Here is a 24,597-nt window from a genome sequence, read left to right as displayed (position 1 = left end):
TGATTTGAGAAGAGTGACTGAGCAGAGCTGGGACATGGACTCTTCGATAAGAGTGGGGTAGGGAATTCACAGGAGGAGTTCTGTAGAGTCCTAACTGTAATTGATTGAAACCTTACAATTGATTTAAACCCATGAGTTCCTAATTATCCTAAAATGGGACCAAAATTCTATCATTTCCCTTTACAGCCACAAAGAACTGTCATTCTGTAACCTCTATACAGTAATGGCATGATAGGCAAAGGGATCTCCTGACCTCTTGATGAGAGTATATGACAAAATATGTAATCTTAATCTGGTCAAACCTCTAGACTACTTACCGATTGACCTGAAATACAGGAATCAAAGGAGACAGTCAAGTACTATCCGTTCGTAGGGGTTCCCCTTGACCTGGCTGTGGCCATCTTGAGTATAGCTACTGTGGTTGTTTCTGAGTTGCCCTTGTGAATTTGGCTCACAGTCTTCTAGCATAGTATGAAATAAGCAAAAGCATTTTGGTGATGTGTGGAGCCTTTTGACCAGATCCTGTTATCTATGCCATGAGCATGTCTGAGGCCCTTGATATGAGGTTGAGGTATAGTAGGGACACGCTGGCCTCTTTTGTTCTAACATTGCATGAGTCCCCTTTCCCTGATAATAGCGGCAACTTACTGGTCTTGCTGCAGTCCTTAATCATGCCTTTGTCAGTAAGTTCCTAATGTGGTGATATATTGGATACCCCAATAAAGCTTGCCTGGGGATCAGAGGACAAAGCCAGTCACTAGAATTAGAGATAGAGTTCAGGCAGTGGTGGTACACACCTTTAATCCTATCACTCAGGAGGCAGAGATCTGTTTGGATCTCTGTGAGTTCAAGGCCACACTGGAAACAGAGCCAGGCAGTGGTGGCACACACTTTAATCCCAGTACTGGGAAGCACACACACCTTTAATCCCAGGAACTGATGTATGGGCAGAGAAAGGTAGGTAAGGCATGAGGAAACAGGAATTCACTCTCTTGAGGCTGAGGATTTCGTAGAGATAAGAATTTATGGCTGGCTTGTTCTGCTTCTCTGGTCTTTCAGCTTTCATCCCAATATCTGGCTCTTTTTTTTTTTTTAAATTATAAGACCTTTTAAGATTTGTGTTACACCTGAAAACATCTATTTGTAAAGAAGCAACATTGTCTATATTTGTACTTAATGACTTAATGTGATCTATGGAGAACCCCAAAAATGCTTTGCTATAGAATGTGCAGATAGCTACCAGAACTTCAGGGCTTAAGAACAATACCCAGAAGTCAACTATATGTCCATGTACTTTCAGTGAACAAAGAGAATTTGAAACTTAAAATAAGATAATTTACAATAGCATCAAAAATATACCACAACATTTAATTCTATACATTTTTGTAATTACTGCTTTTATCACTGTGAGATAGCTTTTTTCCATAATCAGTATAATGAGCATCCACTTCACTCAAATAAAATTGTGTTGGCAATCTTGTTTTAAGATGTATGATTTCACAGTTAAGCAGGGCTAGTAGGGGCTCACGGAGACTGGTGTGGCAAGGACAGTCTCTGTATTGACCTGCACCAGGACCTCTGCATATGGTATAATTGTGTCTCTTGGTGTCTGGGTGGGACTCCCCACAGTGGGAGTGGGGTTGTCTCTGACTCTTTTGTCTGCACTTGGGATCCTCTTCCTCCTACTGGGTTTGCTCTGTTGATATCCTTGGGAGGCCTGTTTGATTGATTGATGGGAAAAGGAGGTTGGGGGAGGGACTGAGAGGAGTGGAGGGAGGGGAAACTGTCAGGATGTGATATATGAGAGAATAAAAAAGATTTATGATTTTAAACATTTATTTTAAATTCTCTCTCTCTCTCTCTCTCTCTCTCTCTCCTCTCTCTCTCTCTCTCTCTCTCTCTGTGTGTGTGTGTGTGTGTGTGTGTGCATACAAGTGCAGATGGAGTTGGAGTCACAGATGATTGTGAGCTGCCCAACATGGGAGCTGGGAACTGAATTCTGGTCCTGTGGAAGAGCAGTACATGCTCTTACTCATTGACTCTGGTTTTTTTTGTTTCTTATGGTTTTGTCTGCCATCTATATTCCTTCTTGGAGGTACTGTCCAAATCATTTGTCCATCTGGAAAAATTAGTTATGTTCTCATCATTGAGTTTTCAGAGTTTTGTTTTGTTTTTTGTTTTTGTTTTTCCTGAGACAGGGTTTCTCTGTGTAGCTTTGAAGCCTGTCCTAGAACTCACTCGGTAGCCCAGGCTGGCCTCGAACTCATAGAGATCCTCCTGCCTCTGCCTCCCGAGTGCCGGGATCAAAGGCGTGTGCCACTGCCAGGCTTGTTTTGTTTTTTTATACATAGGATTTTTATGGCTTTGTGACTCTATTTGGGTAAATTTGACAAAAACATAAAACCTGTATCCTAAGAACTACAAAATTATGTCAGAAATTAAAGACTTATAACAGATGAACACCATATGTTTTATGCTCACAGACCATCAGACTCAGACTTGTATAGATGCTAATTCTCTCTACAAAGATCTATAGGTTCAAGGCAATCCCAATCAGAATCCAATAGGAGTTTTTATTATTTTATTAATTTTAGGGAGTAGAAATTTATTTTAAAAATTATGAAGAAAAATAGGGGCTAGAGAGATGGCTCAGAGGTTAAAAGCACTGACTGCTCTTCCAGAGGTCCTGAGTTCAATTCCCAGCACCCACATGGTGGCTCACAACCATCTGTAGTGAGACCTGGCACCCTCTTCTGTATATATAATAAATAAATAAATCTTTTTTAAAAAGCCCTTCCTTTGACAAAATTATGTGGAAAAATAAAGAATAAAGAATAGCCAAAAAAAAAAAAAATGTAAGCGCAGAATTAAACAACTGGTGGTTACTGAGCATCTGTAATCCGTGATGAGAGATGTTCGAGAAAGCATCAATCTCATCTCAAGCTTCAGTATTGAGCAAGGTGTGCATGCAAATGTCTCTGAATAATTCAGGATGGTGAATAACGAAAACATGACCTGTGTTTGTGCTTAGGACAAGCAGGGATCTGTGAGGCCTGAAGCCTGAGGGAGATGTGCTGGACAGCTGCCTTTTCAAGCTGAGAAAGAGCCTGGTTCCCTGGAGAAGCCAAGGCACCAGGGCATTTAAGGTAAAGAGATGAAGAGCATCTAGATGGAAAGGGGATTTCACATCTGGGGATAAGGTTTAAGCTGTCCAAGTTACTGGGTAAACTATCTTTTGCACAGTGTGCTCAATACACAGAGGGAGCGAGGAGGAGGATGTTAATTTCCAAGATGTTGAATCAGCTTATTAGCTGTAATCTCACAAACATACTCCTTTGTCCAGCAGAAGAATGCCATTACATTTATCAGCTCACCTCCAAGTTCTTTCTAGTCCCCTCTGGAAACAGTGGGGCATGCAAACAAACACCTTCATCAACTTTATTTAGCTACAGGCTAGACCACCACTGGAGAGGAGAGATTATTGCCCCTTGGTGCACAACTTGGCAAACTTCAATTTTCAGAGGGGAAAAAGTGCTTCAGTCTCTTTCCGCTCACTTTGGGATAGCTCCTGCCAGGCCTGACGGGCTGCTCTCCAAGTGCAGAGACAGTAAACAGGGCTGATTGCTTCCAAGAAAACCAAGCCTAGCTCAGAGCATGCCAGGACCACTTTGCCAGAGAAAATCAGACGTGAGTGAGCAGACACACTTGGCGTGAGCATGGATTTGTCTTCATGGATACTGAGACAAATGTGCTAATTGGGGCTGGACATAAGACAGACTTTCCTTTTGGTATGTGCACATGTATGGACATGCATATGGAGACCAGCAGTCAACACTGGATGTCTTTTCTCAACCGCTCTCTACCTTATGTTTTGAGACAGAGTCTCTCACTGTATCTGAAGCTTACAGACAGGTGGCCAACATGACCCAGGGGTCTGCCTGTCTCCACATCCTCAGTGCTGGAATTACAAGCACATACCACCATGTTCAGCTTTCTATGTAGGTTCTGGGAATTGAACCCCAGTCCTCATGCTTGCAGGGAGGCAAGAGCCACCTCTTCCAGACCCAACAGCAAACTTTCTGAGAACATCATCCCAAACTGGTTTGTTGCAGCTTTCTTAAGTGCTGCCTTTGTTTTTCCTGCACTCCCGGTGACTCTCCTCCCTCTCTCCCTCTCTCCCCTCCTTCCTGTTTCTTTTCTTCCTTTTTAAATCAGGGTCTTGCTATATAGGTCTGACCTGGAACTCCTCAGAGTTCCTAGAGCTGGCATGACAGGCACGCGATGCCACATCCACCCTTTGCTCATCTTCAAGACTGGGTTTAGGGAAAGATCACTTGCCGTCGGGCATGTGAATACAGTTTAGTGGCCTCTAGAGAACTTCTGGATTAAGACCAAATAGATGTGATTTCGGTAGGGCTGTTCTCTAGCCCTGAACTCCACAATGCTCCTTGTGCTTCTAATCTTGCCACATTCGCTTCAGAAATGCTGGCTTTCATTTCCATCTTCATTCTCCCCCCCCCCCCCAGATGACTTTCTGCCTTGGAGTTCTCCACGTTATTCCTGTGAGGTAGCTGGCTAGATATGAGTAGGCTTACAGGCTATTTGAGATGGACCTCTCCCTCCTGATCTGAACTTTCCAGTCATAGAACCAAATGATTCAGCAAATGTCTCAAGTGTGCCTTCTAAACAATAGGCGTTTTGCATTTCTCTTGGGATTCCTTCACGAAATGGCACCAATAGCACACAGCAAGTTGAGGTCTGACCCACGAGAGTTCATCAGGAACATTCCAAATCGCAGAACTGAAACGCTAGAGTACTCGTCACAAACAAGACCGAGTCAAAAGCAAGCCCCTCTTTGCTATAGCAGTTCATCAACATGCATTTATGAGGAATCGACACCCCTGAGGTACCAGGAAGGAGAGGGAAAGCTCCCAGCAGCAGGGAATTTCCTTGCCTTCCAGTCACAGGGGTTGGTTAGTGTCATGAGTGAGATATGTCAGAAGCACAGACTGACACATTTGTGACTTTCCACAATGTCAGAATTTATTGGATAATAGCACATTCATAAGCTATGTTGATTTTATTGACTGTAATGTGCCATACCTGATTCCCTTATTGGCTGGCATTGACAATCAAAAGTTCTTTATTCCAGTCTTAATTACTAATATTAACTCTCAGATCATACATTATCCACTACACAGTACTTCATATCTATATCTATCATCTCTCTATATGTAGGTTATAGTGTGGCTACAAAGGGTTAAAGAGGCCTCCACAAAGTTCCAGAAGTTTAAAGAGGCCGTAGTGGAGGCAGAGGAAGAGGTTGGTTAAGATGCAGAATCACAGCAGGAGTTAGGTAAGGAACCTAATGGAGAGCTGCTGGAGCCAAGCTGCCCGGCTGCAGTCTTGAGGTGTCCCTTGGTGTTGAACAGCACTGGAGAAGTAGGGGGCAAGACCTTAGAAGCCACAGAACAGAGGTGTGAGATCAGGTCCAGACAAACAGTCCAATAGATGTGTGGACAGGTGGACAATTAGAGTGTGAGAAATGAGATGAGATGAAGGTCCAAGGACAATCAGATTCTTTGAACACACACATCAAGTTAGTCAGATGGCAGGTCATTGGGGTGGGCCTTACAGTCAACAAAACCAACATAGCTGTGGATGTATTACCATTCAATTAATTCTGACATTGTAGAAAGGCACAAATGTGTCTTGTGTCTATGCTTCTGGCATAGCATGCTCAAAATGCTAACCAAGTACTGTGGTTGGAAGGCAAGGAAATTTCCTACCATTGCAGTACTGGGCATCCTCTTCTTTCTGTGATCCAGGTTGTGCCCTTCATTGGTCTAGTATGTTCAGCAAGCTCTCACGTGCTTCTGATGAATTGAATATGCTTGTATGCTTACGTGGTCCCAGTCTATCTTCATAAGTTTACAGGTGGTACCTTTTATTCTCGGGACTATGTTTTATCAGCCTGTGCCTCATGGATGGTGATGGGCAGGTGATGATGTCTACACACACAATGAGATGCAGAAGTATTCTGCCTCTACACTTGCACTCAAAATGAAGGCAAGTGCTGCTTGTAAAAGGGTCATCCATAGCAAGACACTGCATGAAAGCAATGATTTTACATACACTTTATGACTTGTATAGGGTGCAGACTGAGCTCCACAGTTAGCCACAGGCTTCCTCCTGATCACTTGGGTCAATAGCCCACTGTCTTCATTTCCTTATATTCCAAAAGAAATTGGAATCAGAAATTAATAATGAAAAATGAACTTACTTATAATTTGTCCAAAATGGGGAGAGAAGGAATATCATTTTTTTTTCTGTCCACCATGCCAATGGATGCCTTAAAATTTCTAAAAAAGATCAGAAGATGAACAGATTTGGATGTGAGACAGTTTAACAAACCCTGTTCTTGAGTTGTTGGGGGAACAAAGACCTCAGGTTATTTCCATTGTTCTTTCTGAACATGAACAGATACACATGTCTTTCTTTTAAAGATTTATTTTACTTTTAATGATATGTATGTATGAGTGGATACATGTGTGTGAGTACAGTGCCATGGAGGCCAGAAGAGGAATCAGATAGATACCTGGCAGCTGGAGTGGCAGGTGGTTTTGAGCCTGGAGATGAACCCTTGTCCTCTGCAAGAGCAGTAAGTATTCTTGACTGTGGAGGCATTGCTCCAGCCCCACGGGTCTCTGTTTAGAATACCTTCTCTATGCTACCAGGGCTCCAGCCTGTTATCTTTCAGGGATCACGGGTGTAATTTACACTTGTGAAAGTGACAGAAATAATAATTACAACAATATCTTTTCAAAACATTATTCATTAGGAATTAAAATATTTATATGCTTGCATGTCAAGATGTCTAGAAACTCAAGAAATGATTTTCAAGGTAAAGTCTGCCTTGCCACTGGACATCATTCGATTTCTCACTCTTCAAGGTCTGTCAGTTGTTTCCACACTTTTTCTGAAACAAACTTGCCCTTTCACTAATTTGTAGGGCTAACTGTATGTTCCTAAGTAGAAGAAAAAAATCATACTGTTTTCACCCTATCCTTTGGGTTGGTATGTTCTCTTTATTTTGGGGTTTTTGCTAAACTTGTCTAGAATTTTTTTGAAAATTCATTCATTTATTTCCCCTCAAACTTAATTAATTATTTTACTATCTCTCTCTCTCTCTCTCTCTCTCTCTCTCTCTCTCTCTCTCTCTCTCTCTGTTGTATACATGAGTGTGCATGAGTGCAGGTGTGCGCGTGCCATTGTGCACACAGAGGACAGGATCCAGTGTTGGTCCTTGCCTTACACCCTACTTGAGACAGGCTCTCCTGGTTCTGCTGTTTTCTGCACTGTGTACGCCGACATGGCTGACTCGAGCTTTGGGAGTCTCCGGTTTCCAACTCCTGTCTCTCTGTAGAAGTGCTGGAATTACAGACACATGTTACCACATCCTGCATTGTGTGGGTTCTGGGGTTCTGAATCCAGGTCCTCATGTGGATCACAATACCTTACCCATTGAACTATCATCTCCCCAGCCCGGGGTTCCGGTCTTGTCATTCTTGTTTGTTACTGTTAGGTCCCCGAGCTTCTTCGGACTGCCTTCTATGTTTATTTAACTATGAATTTCCAGAACAATCTATCCATTAGACCAGTAACTTCTGCTTTCTTCTCACCTTCTTTAAGGCTGTCTGTGGCTCCTTTTCTAACTCCCTTCCCTAAGTTAAGTAATTCACCGAGGTCTCTTTCTCTTTCTCTCTCTCTCTCTCTCTCTCTCTCTCTCTCTCTCTCTCTCTCTCTCTCTCTGCCTCTCTCTCTCTGTCTCTCTGTTGTCTGTCCGTTATCTTATTTAATTAAGAGGCTGCTGACCTCTGCTGACCCCCCCACCCCCCCCCCCCCCCCCCCCCCCCCCCCGTGCTCCTCTGCGCAGATGTACTTCTACCCCCTCATGTTCTGTTTGTTCAATCTAAAGTCCATCATCACGTACGAAACCGAGTTCCCTCTAGTATTTTTTAGTTTAGTTTTTGGATTTGGGATTTTCCGGTCTGTCAGCTTGAAACACGACTGTCAATGTTTCCATCTCCTTCGTCCCTCACCTTTGCGCCTGACCTTGCTCAGTCACTCATTAGCTCTTCATGAATGACGGCTGTTTCCCTCCCCCAGCACGAGATTCCTTCCTGAATTACTGTAAAATCACTGCCCGCTCATGTCTTCATTCAAGACTGCTTCTATATATGTCTAGGGGAATACTCTTACACAGAATTTTAATTTTTTCACTTATTCTCTGACAGTCTTGCAAATGTACCTAGTGTGTGCTGATAATCTCACACACACACTCCATTCCTGCTGAGCCCCTTCTCCCAAACACCCTCGTATTTTTACTACTTTCTACAGAGTTCCTCAGATCAGCGTTGTTGTTTGGTTGGTTGGTTTTAAGACAGAGTCTCAGTAAAATGCCTAGAAATCCAGATCCATCTTCCTCTTCTTTCTTTGTGAATGCACCACACCCAGCTCTAAACTTTAAAAAATGTCCACAGTGTCTTCCAAATATGAGTCTACTTTCTGAAAAGTTTCCCCAGTGTCTACCCAATAAAGTCCAACCTTCTTATCTTGGCTTTAATTTCATTCATTGAGCAAATGTTTACAAAGTTCTTGTTATTTGACAGATAAGACCCGGGAAAACTAAGAGCAAACAGGAAGGGAGACGCAATTCTTACGGCAAACTCTGGGAGAAGTTTCTCACCAGGTAAGAGTCAAGAATTCTGGCACAATTAACATTTGCTTTGAAGACTGCCTACCTAGAGCCAATGTTCCTTTATATAGAAATGCCAAGTAAGAATACTACAGGCTGGGGAGATGGCTCAGTAATTAAGAGAGCTTTCTGATCTTCCAGAGGACTTGAACTTGGTTCCCAGCACCTACACAAGGTAACTCACAGCTGTCTGTAGCTCCAGCTCCAAGGCATGAGTCACCGCTAGCCTCTGCCTGTATTCACATGCACATCACACACGCATGCACATGTGCTGTGGATATCACTCTGTGTAAATAAAGTTCTGATTGGCCAGTGGCCAGGCAGGAAGTATAAGGCGGGGCAAGAGAGAAGAGAATTTTGGGAAGTGGAAGGCAGAGAGACAGACACCGCCAGCTGCTGCCATGAAAAGCAACATGTAAAGACACTGGTAAGCCACAAGCCATGTGGCAAAGTATAGACTAACAGAAATAGGTTAATTTAAGATAGAAGAAGTAGATAACAAGAAGCCTGCCACGGCCATACAGTTTCTAAACAATGTAAGTTTCTGTGTGCTTTCTTGGTTGGGTCTGAGCGACTGTGGGACTGGTGGGTAAGAGAGATTTGTCCTGACTGGACCAGGCAGGAAAACTCTAACTACACACATGCACGCATACACACACACACACACACACACACACACACACACACACACACACACACAGGGGGTGGGAGGGAGAGCATAGTTTAAAAAGAATAAAAATAACTTTTGGAAGGATATTAAAACATCAATGAGTCACGCTTCAGACATAAGAGTGTATGACTTAATCAGTCCCCTCCCCAGCTATAAACCTGTGATTATCTAGGATGTCACAGGGACTTCCATTGAGAGTAAAAGATCTGTTTTAATCCCTATATTCAACCCTTGTGACCCCTGGCTTCACCGGACTAGTTTGCAATCCTATCTAGGCAACTCTAGAGATACTAACCAAAAAGAAGGGGGAGGGGGTCTGGGGTGTAACAAGAGCCACTAGATTCTTGAGATTGCCCCCACCCCGTGTGTGTGTGTGTGTGTGTGTGTGTGTGTGTGTGTGTGTGTGTGTGAAACCCTATACTTAAATTTATGTTAAACTCTCTTCCTAATAAATTCCAATTCTGCTTCTTATCAGCTCATTCTGAAATTCTTTTCAGGGATTAAGAAATCCATCTTCTTTGGAGTGAAGTGTCTGAAAAGAACTGAGGTCCCTGCAGGTCCACACAGAGCACTGTCCTGGCCCATGTCCTGCTCCACTGACAGTAGACATAGTGGGGGGTGAGGGGTGGGATGCACTTAGATATCTGTCCCATGCATGTCATGGTCTGGTAGGAGGACTTGTAAAAGTACTGTGGGGGCAGGCTGTGAGGGACAAATAAAAGCTTTCCATGAACACACAAGAGGGGCCTCAGCTCACAGCCTGGGACATTGCTTACAAGAAATGCATCAACTGGGATGGGCAAATACAATGTTAAATTTAAAAAATGGGAAGCAGGGATGTGTGGACAAATTTCTAAACAGTCTTATTAAATAAGAAACACTGAGCCAAATACAGGGACAATGGCCGAAGAGATCAGAGAAATAGGGAAGCGCCACTGACAAACCTTATCTTACCACCACGCCACAGCTTCCCAAGAGAGCTTCTTCCTGTCTAACCTGTATTTTTATTGACTTCCTGTTCTGCCTTCTCATTGGCTCTAAGCCTAGCCACATCACTTCCTTGTCACTGCCTGTCTATACAGACCTCCAGGTCTCTATGGTTGGTACTGGGATTAAAGGTGAGTGTCACCATGCTTAGCTGTGTCCTTGACCACACAGAGACTCTGTCTGCCATATGATCAGATTAAAGGCATGTGCTACCACCACCTGACTTCTGTTTATGGCTCACTATGACCTCTGATCTTCAGGCAAACTTTATTAACATACAAATAAAATCACATTTCAGCACAAATAAAATATCACCACCACAGGGATGAATGAGTTTCTGGGAGGAGCCAACAGCATGGCTTTGGGAGGTGCTCTGGGATTTGGCTTGTCACCTACCTTCTCCAGCCGGACCTTCCACCAGACCCTCCAAGTCACCCCAGCCACACCAGGAACTCCAGGTGTTTTCAGCATTGGGGCATTTGCTCCAGTTGTTCTGAATGTAGCTTGTCTGCTGCCTGCCCAAGTGTGAGCATCCTTGACCACTCATTGAAGCCAGCTCCAGCCATGAAGTGTTCCAGGTTCTGGGGTTGGAAATCTGTTTTGTCAGTGTCTATACATCTATAGATTTCCACCCTGGCCCACACTTCCTCCCTCCCTCTCTTCTTCCCTCCCTCCCTCCCTCCCTTCCTGTTGACATGATCTCATATATCCCAGGATGGCCGCAAACTCACTATGTATCAGAGGCTGGCCTTGAACTTCTTGATCCTCCTTTTGGCTATAATTATAGACCTGTACTATCTGGTTTTACAAAGAGCTGGTGATCAAAATCCAGGTCTTCATTCCACTAAACAAGCTCTCTATTAACTGAGTGATACTCCAGCTCTCATTTACACCTTTCTGGGAACGCATGTCTTATCTCAATGTCCCCTCACTTTCCTATTATTCTTTTTATTGTTTTTCACACTTGTTTACTGTTTGTGTGTCTGCCACACTGTGCGTGTGGTTGTCTGAGGGCAGCTTTCAGGTGTGGAGTCACTCTTTGCACCATGTGTGTTCTGGGGATGAAACCCAGGTTGTCCTGCTTAATAGCAGGTGCCTTTGACTGCCAGTCCCCCTTTTCTCCTCACTCTTCAGAAGCTACCCTAAATCAGAGAGAATCTTGTTTGTCTTTTCCAGTTCTTAGAAAAGTTGCACACAACTTCTCACCCAGATGAGAAGTTTTTTGAGTGCTGGAGCCAAGAATTTGAGGGTGAAGTAGGTGTCATAGAAAAGCAGAGACAGGACAAGCTGGGGGCAAAGATGGGTTTGGCTGGATGAGGAGCAGAGGGAGGATACAGGGGACGTGGAGGAAACAGACTTTTACCTTGCTCTTTTGATGCACTTCCCCCTTAATCTGCTTAAACATCTCCTGTGGGGAAGGACTGTTGTCCTCACTGTAGAGGCAGAGAAATTTGCCTGTTGCCAGGCAAAAGTAACATGCCAGCCTTTCAGCCATCCTCTGCCCTGATGATTTCTGTTCCTACTTCCCTTTTATCCCTGCTCACCTGGGAGACCAGAGTAGCACAGGAAGCTGAAAAGAACAAGAAAACGCATAGCAGAAATTTTAGAGCACACCGAAGCCAGGAGGGGGCATCTCCAGCCTTATCCCTTCCACAATGCTAGTAGCAGGTTTACAGTTGAGAGACATACAGAGGGCAAAGTGCCTGCATGTGTCTATAACAAGTAGGTGTTGTAGCTGGAGTTTTCTCCTGTCCTACTCGGGTCTGCAGCTGCTCAGACCCAAGTAAACACACAGAGACTTATATTGCTTATAAACTGTATAGCTGTGGCAGGCTTCTTGCTATATAGTTCTTATATCTTAAATTAACCCATTTCTATTAATCTATAAGTTGCCATGTGGCTTGTGGCTTACTGGTACTTTTACATCTTGCCTCCTCTGTGTCTGGCTGGTGGCTCCTGACTCAGCCTTCCCATTCCCAGAATTCTCCTCTCTGCTTGTCCTACCTATACTTCCTACCTGGTTACTGGCCAATCAGCATTTTATTTATCCATCAAATCAGAGAAACACATTCACAGCATATAGAGTGATTGATATCCACAGCAGGATGAGGCAAGTGGGACATGAGCAGGGCACACAATTTACATCTCTGGATCAGAAGCCCACACTCACATTGAACGTAGAGAGCACATAGATACCTACTTGCATCTTGACAAATGCTGTCAAATTAAGGAGGTCCAACCCTTGAACAATGCTCTAGGTTGTTTCTGCCTGGCATTGGTAGATAACACACTTTTGGCATATGGTGAACACACATGCAAATTAGTCAAGGAGAGATGCATTTATTCAATCAAGTTATTGTTTAACTAATGTAATTAATGTAGCATTATATTATCACACATAACAATTAACATACAGTAATATTACATAATATAGTAAGCAATATAAAATCAAATAAAGAATTTGACAAGGGAGGGTTGGGGAGATGGCTCAGTCAATAAGGTGCTTACTATGCAAGTATAAGGCCCTGAGTTTAGTCACTGGAAACCATGTGCTCACTTGTAATTCCAACATGGGGAGGTAGATACAATAGACCCCTAGTGTGATTATCTCTCTGACTATCCATGCCAAGGCTGTAAAATGCCCATCTAAGCATGTAAAATTGTCTTTGGTAAAAGTTGGAGACTTGTGTCCCCTGGGGAGGTGATACGAGAATAGGATCAGTTTCAGATATGCAGAGCCTAGGTTAGGAGGGGTGCCTCAGAGAACCATCCTGGGAGAAAAACAGAGGAAGGGCTTTGCAGGAGTCTATGAAGCTGAATTTTATAAGATGTGTGAGTTTTTGTGGCCATGGTGAGTATTTATGAATCTCCTTAATATTGTTGTATGTTTCATTCAGATAGCTACCAGTTATTAAATCCATAATAACATCACCAAGAAAAGAATTCTTGTAACTGGAAGTTTTCCTGTGTCCTGCCCAGTCCCATAGCCGCTCAGACCCAAATAAACACACAGAGGCTTATATTAATTATTAACTGTATGGCCATGGCCCATGGCTCAAGATTCTTGCTAGCTAGCTCTTATAATCAAACTCAGCCTATTTCTATTAATCTATATGTTGCCATGTGTTCCGTGGCTTTATCTGTGTGCTCCCTGGATGGCAAGATGACATCTCTCTCCTCTCCCTTTCTTCTTCCTGTCTAGGTTTCCCACCTAGCTATATCCTGACTTGCCATTGGCCAAATGGCTTTATTTGTCAACCAATCAGAGCAACACATAATCACAGTGTACAGAAAGACATTCCACAGCACTTCCTCTTTTCTTTCTAGCCAAAAAGGAAGGTTTTAACTTTAACACAGTAAAATTACATATAACAGAACAGTTATCAAACAAGAATAACAGCTATAATGTCTACTCTATTTGTATTTGGCAAAATTAAAGAAAATATTCTATCTATTCTATATTTGTGAGTCTAAAGTTTCATATCTAATTTATCTTTTATCATGACTAAGGAAAACTATAACTATCTAGTCTTCAACTACATCAAAGATCCTAGAAGGATATAATATTACCGAAGTAAACAGGAAATGCATTGTAAGCAACTTCCAAAGTTCTAGAAATGACAGAGACAGCTGCCTGCCTAGACAGTCATCTAAAGTTCCTCTGTAATAGTGGGACATCCATCTTCAGCCAATAGATCTAGAGTTTTTTAGTCACTTCTCCCTGTGTCCTGAAGAATGTCTGGCAGTCTCCTCTGTGAAGCAGAAACCTGAAGAACCATTTCACCTTGCAACATTCAGTGGTCACTTTTCTATGGGCCCTGCTTGTCCAGTTTGTATAACATTATCAGCAGTCCAGGCAAGAGCAGTTTCTTGCCCAATGGCTATTTTTGCCAAGAAGAAGATGAACTCCATGTGTCTTTGATGCCTATTTTTCTCTTTGAAGTAAATTGGTGCTGTCAGGAGCAGACATGTCTCACTGTCTAGAAAGTCTAAGTTTTTAAGACATTTTAAATGCCATATTCTGTAGGTATTTGAAATATTTGAAGATTACCTACTTAATTGAAATATATATATGTATACCTAGAAAACTTAACTAACATGACTATAAGTTTGACTATCATAGAAGCCTATTTATTACAATTTAAATGAGTTACATAAACATAATACCTTAAATAAGAGTAGAAATATATATACAGTATAACAAATTAACTTTAAATTTGTAATAAACTAAAATCTATAGCAATGTAATACATTTTAAACAAGTTGTTTCTTTTTAAAAGTAGGTTAAATAATCTACCCTTTTAGTCTATCATGTCTATATTATCCTCTTTTCTTTTTTAGAAAGAGATTATATTTATAATCAACTCCTTTTAAATATAAATAAACATTTATAAACAATATTTTGGGAATCTGGGGGTAGCTTCTCATACTATTTCTGCTGAATGGGGGTGCTGGCAATCTTATGGGGATCCTGAGAAAATTAAGAATCATTTTCAAGTCCTGACTGGAGTAGTCTGTGAGGCTGCACTGTCTGAGCCAGTTGCCTTGAAGCTATTCTGGATGTTGGATCATCTGGGCCATGGTGTCATCTGACACCTTTCAGGGGGTCTTGGCTGATCAAACCATATTAGCCTGAAAGCAATCCACAGATTCTCATCTTCTGTGGAAATAAAAGCAGAACCTCTTTTCTAAAGCAACATATCCTTAGACATAAACTTTAAAGTCAAGGTACCTTTAAAATATATATATTGGCTTAACTCATTAACCTTTACAATCAAATGTCTTTCTGCAGTTAAAAATACCAAAGACAATATAATCCAGACTCTGTGTGTGATTTCCATCTTTATTTCCAGCCCCACAGCCACTGGGACCCAAGTAAACACACAGAGGCTTATATCATTGACAAACTATTTAGTCTGTTGCAGGCCTCTTGCTAGCTAGCTCTTATATCTTAAATTAACCCATTTCTATTAATCTATGTTTTGCCACATATTCTGTGGCTTAACACAGCATGTGAGAGTGCTTCCATTGCAGCCTGGTATGTTGTTCCTTAGGCGGCAGGCTTGCTCTCAAGTCTCCTATTGTTATACCATGTGACTTCTTGCTACTAATGATGACAGTAATCCCTACCACTTCTTCAGGAATTGTGCTAAACACTTTGCTAGAGAATTTAATCAAATCCCTTGGATTCTTGTAGCAGCTGTATGAAACAATTAGAAATATATTTCTTTAAATGCCTTAGCCCTTTGAGATACTGGTAGCGTTACAAAACTGCTCTCTCTATATTTCTGGATTTCTCTGGTTGGTGCTGTGTCTACCTACTCTTGTTTGCTATAACCATAAACAGCATCAAAGCTGGCTTGATGTCATCTACCCTCTACATGTGTCTTGTCTACAGAAGCCAGATGGTAACAGAGGCATTGCTTCTGCTGTCCAGAGTCTCAGCCTGTTCAAACATTTCTTAAGCTTCCAGGGTGTCTAGATCTGTACTGGGCTGGGTGCTAAAGGGAAGGCAGAAGGAATAAGTCATAGTAATGACCCTCCAGGGCTCTCAACACAGTAGAGTAGAGATGGACAACTCAGCATAGATGGTGACCCAAGTCAGGTGGTGACAAAGGCTAATGGGAATAATTTAAATACACTAGACCTAATACATTAGACTACATGACCTAAACATATTTAAATTCATCATTTCCTAGGCCAGCTAGAGACACCACATTTGCAGATGATTTGATCATCATTTAATGTCTTTGGAAATATGTACATTTATTTAAAATTAAGGCCAGTTCATAGTTAACCCACAAAACTCATAAAGATTATTTTTCATATTAACTTGTAGGTAAATCTTTTTAGGAGACTTCCTTTTAAACAGGCAGCATCAGTAGAAGCAAACTCTGTTTTCTCCTAGCATGCTGTCCAATAATGCCCTGTGTGACAAAGAAAATCTCGAAGGCCTGAGTTCCTCAGAGACTTGGGGGAAGTCATTGGAATCAGCACAACTTTTCTGGGCTACATTTGGCCCACCTCACTTACACTATTTTCCTTCCTGAGTTGTGGGCACTGGCATCCCAGAACATCTTCACACCCAACCGGGACCCTTCTGTCTATATCCCCATGAACTGAGAGTTCAGAAATAGTGTTCTGTTGACCCAGGTTTGAAGCCAAATCCTCTGGAAAGTCAAGGACTTCTAGTGTTTGGGCCCATGGTTTCCTCACCCATTCTCCACGAGAGGCCATCCAGCCACCTTGTCTTCCTTTAGTTGAGCTGTTTGAAGTAAATATCACGTCTTCTCAAGGAATCTGGGCCAGGCTGCAGTGGAAACACTCTCACTTGCTGAGGTCTTCCTCACTTCCTGCTTCCATAGATGTCTCACTTGCTGAGGTCTTCCTCCCTTCCTGCTTCCATAGATGTCTCACTTGCTGAGGTCTTCCTCCCTTCCTGAGGTCTTCCTCCCTTCCTGCTTCCATAGATGTCTCACTTGCTGAAGTCTTCCTCACTTCCTGCTTCTATAGATGTCTCACTTGCTGAGGTCTTCCTCACTTCCTGCTTCCATAGACGTCTCACTGCACACTAGAGTTGTCATAGGGTCACACCTAACACTCACAGGGACGCTGATTATGTGTCTAAAGCACCTTGTCTTCAGCATGGACCTTGTGGTTAAGAGGCACATCCCAGTAACCCAAATAGGTACTATGCATATGCCAGGAATTTGTCTGCAGTCGATTGCGACTCTACTCAGTCTATTTTCTGTTGCTGTGAAACAATACCTGAGACTGGGCAGGTCACAAGGACAGGCATTTATTTAGACTCCTGGTTTTGATGGAGACCTCGCTGTGTGAAGCAGAAGTCAGACAGAGGTGCTTGCAGCCAAATAGGAGATGTAGCCTCACTTTATCACAACACACATGTGAGAGCCAAGCCCATGAGAAGGGCCTCACTTCCCACCACCACTATGACAATGACATTCCAATATGAGTTTCAGAGGGGACAAACCACATTCCAAAGAGCAGCACTCAGTGCTAACCGATTTGTTGCTTCTCTCTGCATTAACTAGGTGATAAACAGTAATGAATGTATCTGTGGTGGTTCATCTTGTCAGTGTAACCGGACTTAATTACCATGGAAATAGCCCTCTGGGCATATTTGGGAGGGATTTTCTAGAATAGATTGAGGTAGGAAGACCTACCCTAAACGTGGGCAGCAGAATTTCATCATCTGGCACAATTTACAGGATAAAGAGAGATGAGCAACAACATCAATCACTCTTTGCTTCCTGACTAAGGGACACAGCATGACCAGCCGCCTCCTGTTCCTGCCACCAAACCTGCCCCACTGTGATGGGCTGTGGAGTGTGGAATGCAAGACAAAGCAAACCTTTCCTTCCATGAGTTGCTTTTGTTGGGTATTTTGTCACAGCAGAGAAACAAGTAACTAATAGTGCCCTAACCCTGTCCTAGGAGCCAGCATTGGTCTTTATGATTTAAGCATCAGAAATGAAAATCGCAAGGTCAGGCACCATGGACTGGAATCTATGACATGTTTTCCTAGGGCACAGTCCAGAATTGGTTAGGTTTGCAAAGGAAAGTGGGGTATTCACACACAGATTATTTACTCTCTCTAAAGAATTACCCAACCCTGGAGGACATGTGATTTTTAAATCATCATGAAATGTAGAAAACAAAACACTCAATACAAGTTAAAACTTTTCTTCCAAGCTGGTGGTTATTCAACACACCTCATTTCTCTGACAGCCATGATCAATAAGTGACTGTTCCCATTTTATAACAAATACAGGTGGTTTGGGAATAAGGTAGATACAGAGCCGAGGGGTTTAAAAACTGGTGAGGTTTAAAAACTTGGCTGCTGAACTTGGCCCTTGGGTTTCTCAGATCTAACAGGCATAAAATGACTTGTCTGATTGAACTATATAGATGTATCTCTCACCAAATATCACAATATTCCTAAAACAATGATCCAAACCATCTACTTATCACACCCTATCATGTGTGGAGCAGGAATCCAGGCAGGACATGGAGGCAGATACCAAGTGAAAGACCTTGTTAGTGTCAATGACTTGTTCAAGAGTAGTAACCAGCAAAGTGGCTAGAGACTGCCTAGGTCTCCGGAATCTAGCGTGTTCTTCTGTATTTAATTCTCTTAACATAAGATATGGGTCCCAAAGCTCCTCAGATGTGGGAAATGAGCCCAGTGGGATAATTCCCACAAACTCAGATGGCTGATAATGCGGGGGCGGCGGGTTTTTTTTAGGATATACTTTTAAAACTTCCTGGCAATCCAGTTTATTAACTGTTACTCTGTGGCTTGTAAATTGTTTTGCCTCTTTAGGCAAAAATTTCATTTATTAATTTTAGAATCTGCTGAATGCTGTGGCCCATCTCCCAGGAAGGACAATTTTGTGCTAAAGTGTTAAATATAACTTACAGTGAAAAAGCATCCATCCATGGGCAAAGGCTTCATAGAAAAGGTTTATAAGCCAAGTGGTGGTGGCGCATGCCTTTAATCCCAGCACTCAGGAGGCAGAGCTAGGCGGATCTCTGTGAGTTCGAGGCCAGCCTGGTCTACAAAGTGAATTCCAGGAAAGGCACAAAACTACACAGAGAAACCCTGTCTTGATAAACAAATAAACAAACAAAAAAGAAAAAAGAAAAGAAAAGAAAGAAAAAAGAGTTTATAGACACTAGACAAGGACCAGGTTATATCAGCAAAGGCTTAACAGCTTCTCTCCTACTATAATTCTTCCCTAAATCTTCTTTTTCAAAGATTTATTTATTTATTATATATACAGCAGAGGGCCCCAGATCTCATTACAGATGGTTGTGAGCCACCATGTGGTTGCTGGGAATTGAACTCAGGACCTCTGGAAGAGCAGTCAGTGCTCTTAACCTCTGAGCCATCTCTCCAGCCCTCATCCCTAAATCTTGATCGACATTGCTCACTTATTTTAACAAGTGATGTAGAGTAATGAAGACTAAGTAAGTCAGAATTTTACTTGTTTTGCAAATGACATGAAAAAATTTCTTTTTCCAAATCAGGCAACAATTGAATAGGTATTTCTTTTTAATTTTTAACGTAATATTTTTTATGAATTCTTTTAAAATTTCATACATATTTATAGTATATTTTCATCATATTCATCCTCCATTCCTTCCCCAAACCCCTCCTAGATCCACTCCCAACCCCACTCCCAATTTCAGGTCCTCTTTACTTTTTTTTAATAATCCAGAGAATTCAGTTTGTGTTGCACATAAGTGTAGGGCTATCCACTAGAACCTGGTCCTCCTATGAGAGCCCACATCCTCAAAGAAAACCAATCCATTCTCCCCCAGTAACCAACGTTAGTTGACCTCATCATAGGGCCTTATGAGGCCCCTCTCCCAAGCACTATTTTTTAACTTTTGTGTTATCCACAATGTAAGGCAATAGTCACAGCTCACTTGAAATTTAATGTGTTAGTAACATTTCCTATCAGATTCTTAACTCTAGGTACCCCACAGAACAATAAATCAACCTCTGATTTATAGTGCTTGCTGATATCTTTAGTGTAGATATTTCCACTAGGATAATTGGAAAGCACTAACATGATGTCATTGATTAAACATGGAGTTGCCAAGAGATGGGTCAAATCATGCTTTTATACAGTGTTCATAAACTGTAGACACAGCCTCAGGGTCATCAATAATCACAAAACCTAACAGGTAAGAATTGAGAAGTGCCGGGCAGTGGTGGCACATGCTTTTAATCCCAGCAGAGCCAAGAGGATCTCTGTGAGTTTGAGGCCAGCCTGGGATACCAAGTGAGTTCCAGGAAAGGTGCAAAGCTACACAGGGAAACTCTGCCTCGAAAAACAAACAAACAAACAAACAAACAAACAAAAAAAGAATTGAGAAATTGAGAAGTTTTGTGCTGTGGATATAGTTCTATACAAATAAAATGCTGTTTGGCCAGTGGCCAGGCAGGAAGTATAGGCAGGACAAGAGAGAAGAGATTTCTGGGAAGTAAAAGCTGGGGCAGAGAGATACTGCCAGCTGCCGCCATGACAAGGAAGATGTAAGGTAATGGTAAGCCATGAGTCACATGGCAAAGTATAGATTAATAGAAATGGGTTAATTTAAGATAGAAGAAGTAGATAACAAGAAGCCTGCCACAGCCATACAGTTTGTAAACAATGTAAGTTTCTGTGTGTTTACTTGGTTGGTTCTGAGTGTCTATGGGCTTGGCGGGTGAGAGAGATTTGTCCTGACTGTGGGCCAGGCAGGAAAACTCTTAACTACAGTTTTGTGTATTTATTACTTTTGTTTAAAACATATTTTTTATTTTACATTTATGTGGTTTATTTTTTTTTTAAATATGTATGTATTTTAATTTTATGTGCATGAGTATTTTGTCTGCATGTATGTCTGTGCACCATGTGCATACCTGGTCCCAACAGAGGCCAGAAGAGGGCACCAGATTCCCTGGAACCTGAGTTACAGATGGTTATGAGCTGCATGAGTGTGTGCTGAGAACCTAACGTAGGTCCTCTGCAAGCATAGCTGGTACTCTTAACCACAGAGCCACCTCTCTAGCTTCAGGTTTAGTAACGGCTGAACTTAAAAAACTGAATTAAAAATTCCTAAAAATTTAGTGATGGCCTCTTTTGAACACTGGCTCTAGAGCATACAGATAAAGAACACTAATCTGTCACTATTATCTCATTACCCACAATGCTTTGGAGTTGCTTGTCTTCCCCAGTTCTCAGAAGCCTAGTCAATCCTCTAACAGGAAAGATGGATGGTCTTCAGAACAATTCTGTCCTCTCTTCCCTTAGGTAATCGTGTTTTCTGTGTAAGGATAACCAAGGAGATAGAAAATAAATGTATTTATGCATAATGAAGAATAACCTGCTTTTAGTGAAATATTTAAAATTTCATCATTTTTTTCAGTTTGTAGCTCAAATAAAAGTCCTTATATGGACTGCAAAATCTGCCTTTAAGCTGCACTCTCCCACAACATAAGAATTATATTCTCCAGGGATTGGAGAATATAAATTTAAAGACACCTGGGTTTTCAGGTGTAATTAAGTGTCTTCTCACAAAAATTTTTTCCTGGATTAATCAGGGTGCCTTCAATCATAAAGGTTTTTATAAGGAAAGGACAATAAGGGATAGAAGATACTATACCTCTTTCCTTAAAAGGAGAGGAGAGGAAGGGGCTGCAAGGCAAGAAGAAGGGCATCCTCTTAAGTCAGAATCTATAGGAAAACTAGAGATGCCACAAGGAACAAAGCAGGCACTTTGATTGGGGCCTGGCTGCACTGGCCTTGCTCTCTGACCACAGAATTGTAATACGCTCCTGTTGCTTTAAGCCGGGCAGTGTGGAGCCATTTGTTAGAGCAGCAACAGAAACAGATATACTTGCTCTGATTATTTATCATGGGTCTTATAGATATATACCTCCATTTATCTTGGATAAATAAATCCTGGGGAGCTGAAATCTGGGCCCCAGATATGTGCAGGTTTAACTTCCTAAGAACGAGTAAAACTCTTTTCCAACATGGTTGAACCATTTTCTGTTCCCACCAACACTATGAGAGACTGCTCTGCATCTTTGCCAGAATTTAATTCATGTTTTTCTTAATTTTAACTACTTAATATGAAAACGTCCAACACCTCTTACACATTTACCAGTAATATACCAGATGTGAAGCATCTAAATATTTTGCTTCATTTTACTTTCCTATCTCCACCATTTCTTCATGCATTAAGTAACAATCTGCTTACCCTTCCTCTAAAGATCCCTGCTCTGGATGTTCACAGGAATGGAATCAAATTAGTGTGTTTTTTGACTGGCTTCTCATACTTAAGGTAAGGTGTTCAAGTTGTTGCTATTTATGCCACATTTTTCTCTCTCCTTGTGGACATTTGAACTGTTTCATCTTTTCTGTGTTGTGAATAAAGGTGCAATAAATGTCTGTGTTGACAACTTATTTTCATTTCCCGAGGATATATAACCAGAGGAGGATTGCTGGCGCTTGTGCTAACTCCGTGTTAAGTTGCTTAGCAACAGTCTGTTTTCAAAAGTGGCCTGATGTTTTACTTTCCCACCATAATCCTATGAGGATTTTGCTGTCACTAGACCCTTGCTAACACTTGCTATTCTATCTTTCTATCTCCATGGTTGTAGCTATTCTCTTGAGGGTAAAGGGCTGTCTCCTTCCTTATGATGAATGATTTGAAGTATTTTTTCAGATATTTATTGGTTATTTGTATATCTTTGCTCTAGAAATGAGTATCTATAGCCTCTAAATATTTTTAAATTTGTGCTGTTTGTCACTTATGATTATTGAGTTATGTCTTAGTTAGGGTTACTATTGCTGTGATGAAACACCATGACCAAAATCAAGTTAGAGAGGAAAGGATTTATTTGGCTAACATGTCTCAAGTCATAGTCCCTTGAGGGAAGCTGAGACAGGAACTCAAACAGGACAGGAACCTGGAGGCAGGAGCTGATGTAGAGGCCTTGGAGGGGTGTGTTTACTGGCTTGCTTTTCATGGCTTGTTCAGCCCACCTTATTATAGAACTAAGTCCACCAGGCCAGGAATGTCACAACCCATAATGGGCTGAGCCCTCCTACATCATTCACTAATTAAGAAAATGCCCTACAGGCTTGCATCAGCTAGATCTTATGGAGGCATTTTCTCAATTGTGTTTCCTCCTTTCAGATGACTATAGCTTGTGTCTAGTTGTCATAAAACTACCCAGCATGTTATATGAGTTTAGCCCTCCTTCCTTCCTTCTTTCCTTCCTTCCTTCCTCCCTCCATCCCTCCCTCCCTCCCTCCCTCCTTCCCTCCTCCCTCCCTCCCTTCCTTCCCTCCCTCCCTCCCTTCCTTCTTCATTCCCTCTTTCCTTTCTTTATTTTTGTTTTTTTGAGACAGGGTTTCTCTGTGTTTCCTTGGCTGTCCTAGAACTCTCATAGATCATGCTGGCCTCAAACTCACAGAGATCCACTTGCCTCTGCCTCCCGAGTTTTGGGATTAACAGTGTGGCCACCACCACCTAGCTGGTTTCCACTTTCTTGATAATTATTTAAGCAGAAAAGGTTTAAATTTCCATGGAGTTCAATTTATCTGTATTTTTGTTGGTGCTATTTTTGGTTTGTGTTAGTTCATATCTAAGAATCCTTTGCCAACACTAAAGTTGTGAAGATTTATCCCTCTTTTTTAAGTTTCAAAGTTTTATTGTCCCAAGTTAGTTTCATATCTGACATAAGGAGAGGCTCATTTTAAAAAGCATTTCTTTTATTTAAAATGTGTGTGTGTGTGTGTGTGTGTGTGTGTGTGTGTGTGTGTGTGGTGTCTTAGTAAGTACACTTGGGTGTGAGTGCCTACAAAAAGCAGAGGCATCAGATCCTGGGGAGCTGGAGTTACAGGTGCTCCTGAGCCTCTTGCTGTGGGTGCTGGAAACCAGTCTCAGGAGCTCTGCAAGTGTGATATGTTCTCTAGGCCATCTTTCGAGCCCCCATGAGCTTCATTCTTTATTCGTTTGCTTTTGGCTACCCAGTTGCCCCAACTTCAGGAGTTTAAACTGCCAGCTGCCAGGCAAGTGGGGTTTTTGTTTGTTTGTTTTTTGATTTTGTTGTTGTTTTGTTTTGTTTTGTTTGGGGAAAATCACCTGTACTTCTGAAGGAGAAGCTGCCGTGTCTTTAAGTGACTCTTCAAAGAAGAGAGAAGAGGAACTGACAAGAAAACGCTCACATTGCCAAGTCATTGTGCCCCTCTCATTTTAGGTGACCTAGAGTGAAGTGTGCTACCATTGCTCTAAGGTCTCTATCCTGGGGGCTTCCATGTTTTCTTTTTATTAGCGTGTGATGTATGAAAAAAGATGACTTCAAACTGAGCACGTTCAGGACTGTGCCCACCTCCGCACAAGTTGATTGGTTTCCCAAATAAAAGCCCTGTGCTTTCTGTGTCCAGGGAGATGCTGCTTTGGGAATTTTCAAGTCTCCTTGCTGCTGCTAAACTTTTCTCCACCCTTACTTCCTGTTTATATTTTCAGTTTTGTTCTCATCACTGGGTGACTCCATTTCATTGTGTTACAAAGGACTGTTTCTCCGTCTATTGAATGGTTTTGTAATTCTTCTGAAAATTAGCTGCCCATCTATATGTGGTCTACTATGGGC

Source organism: Onychomys torridus, chromosome 17, assembly GCF_903995425.1.
Source record: "Onychomys torridus chromosome 17, mOncTor1.1, whole genome shotgun sequence".
NCBI lineage: Eukaryota > Metazoa > Chordata > Mammalia > Rodentia > Cricetidae > Onychomys > Onychomys torridus.
Note: the sequence above shows the minus strand (reverse complement) of the source record.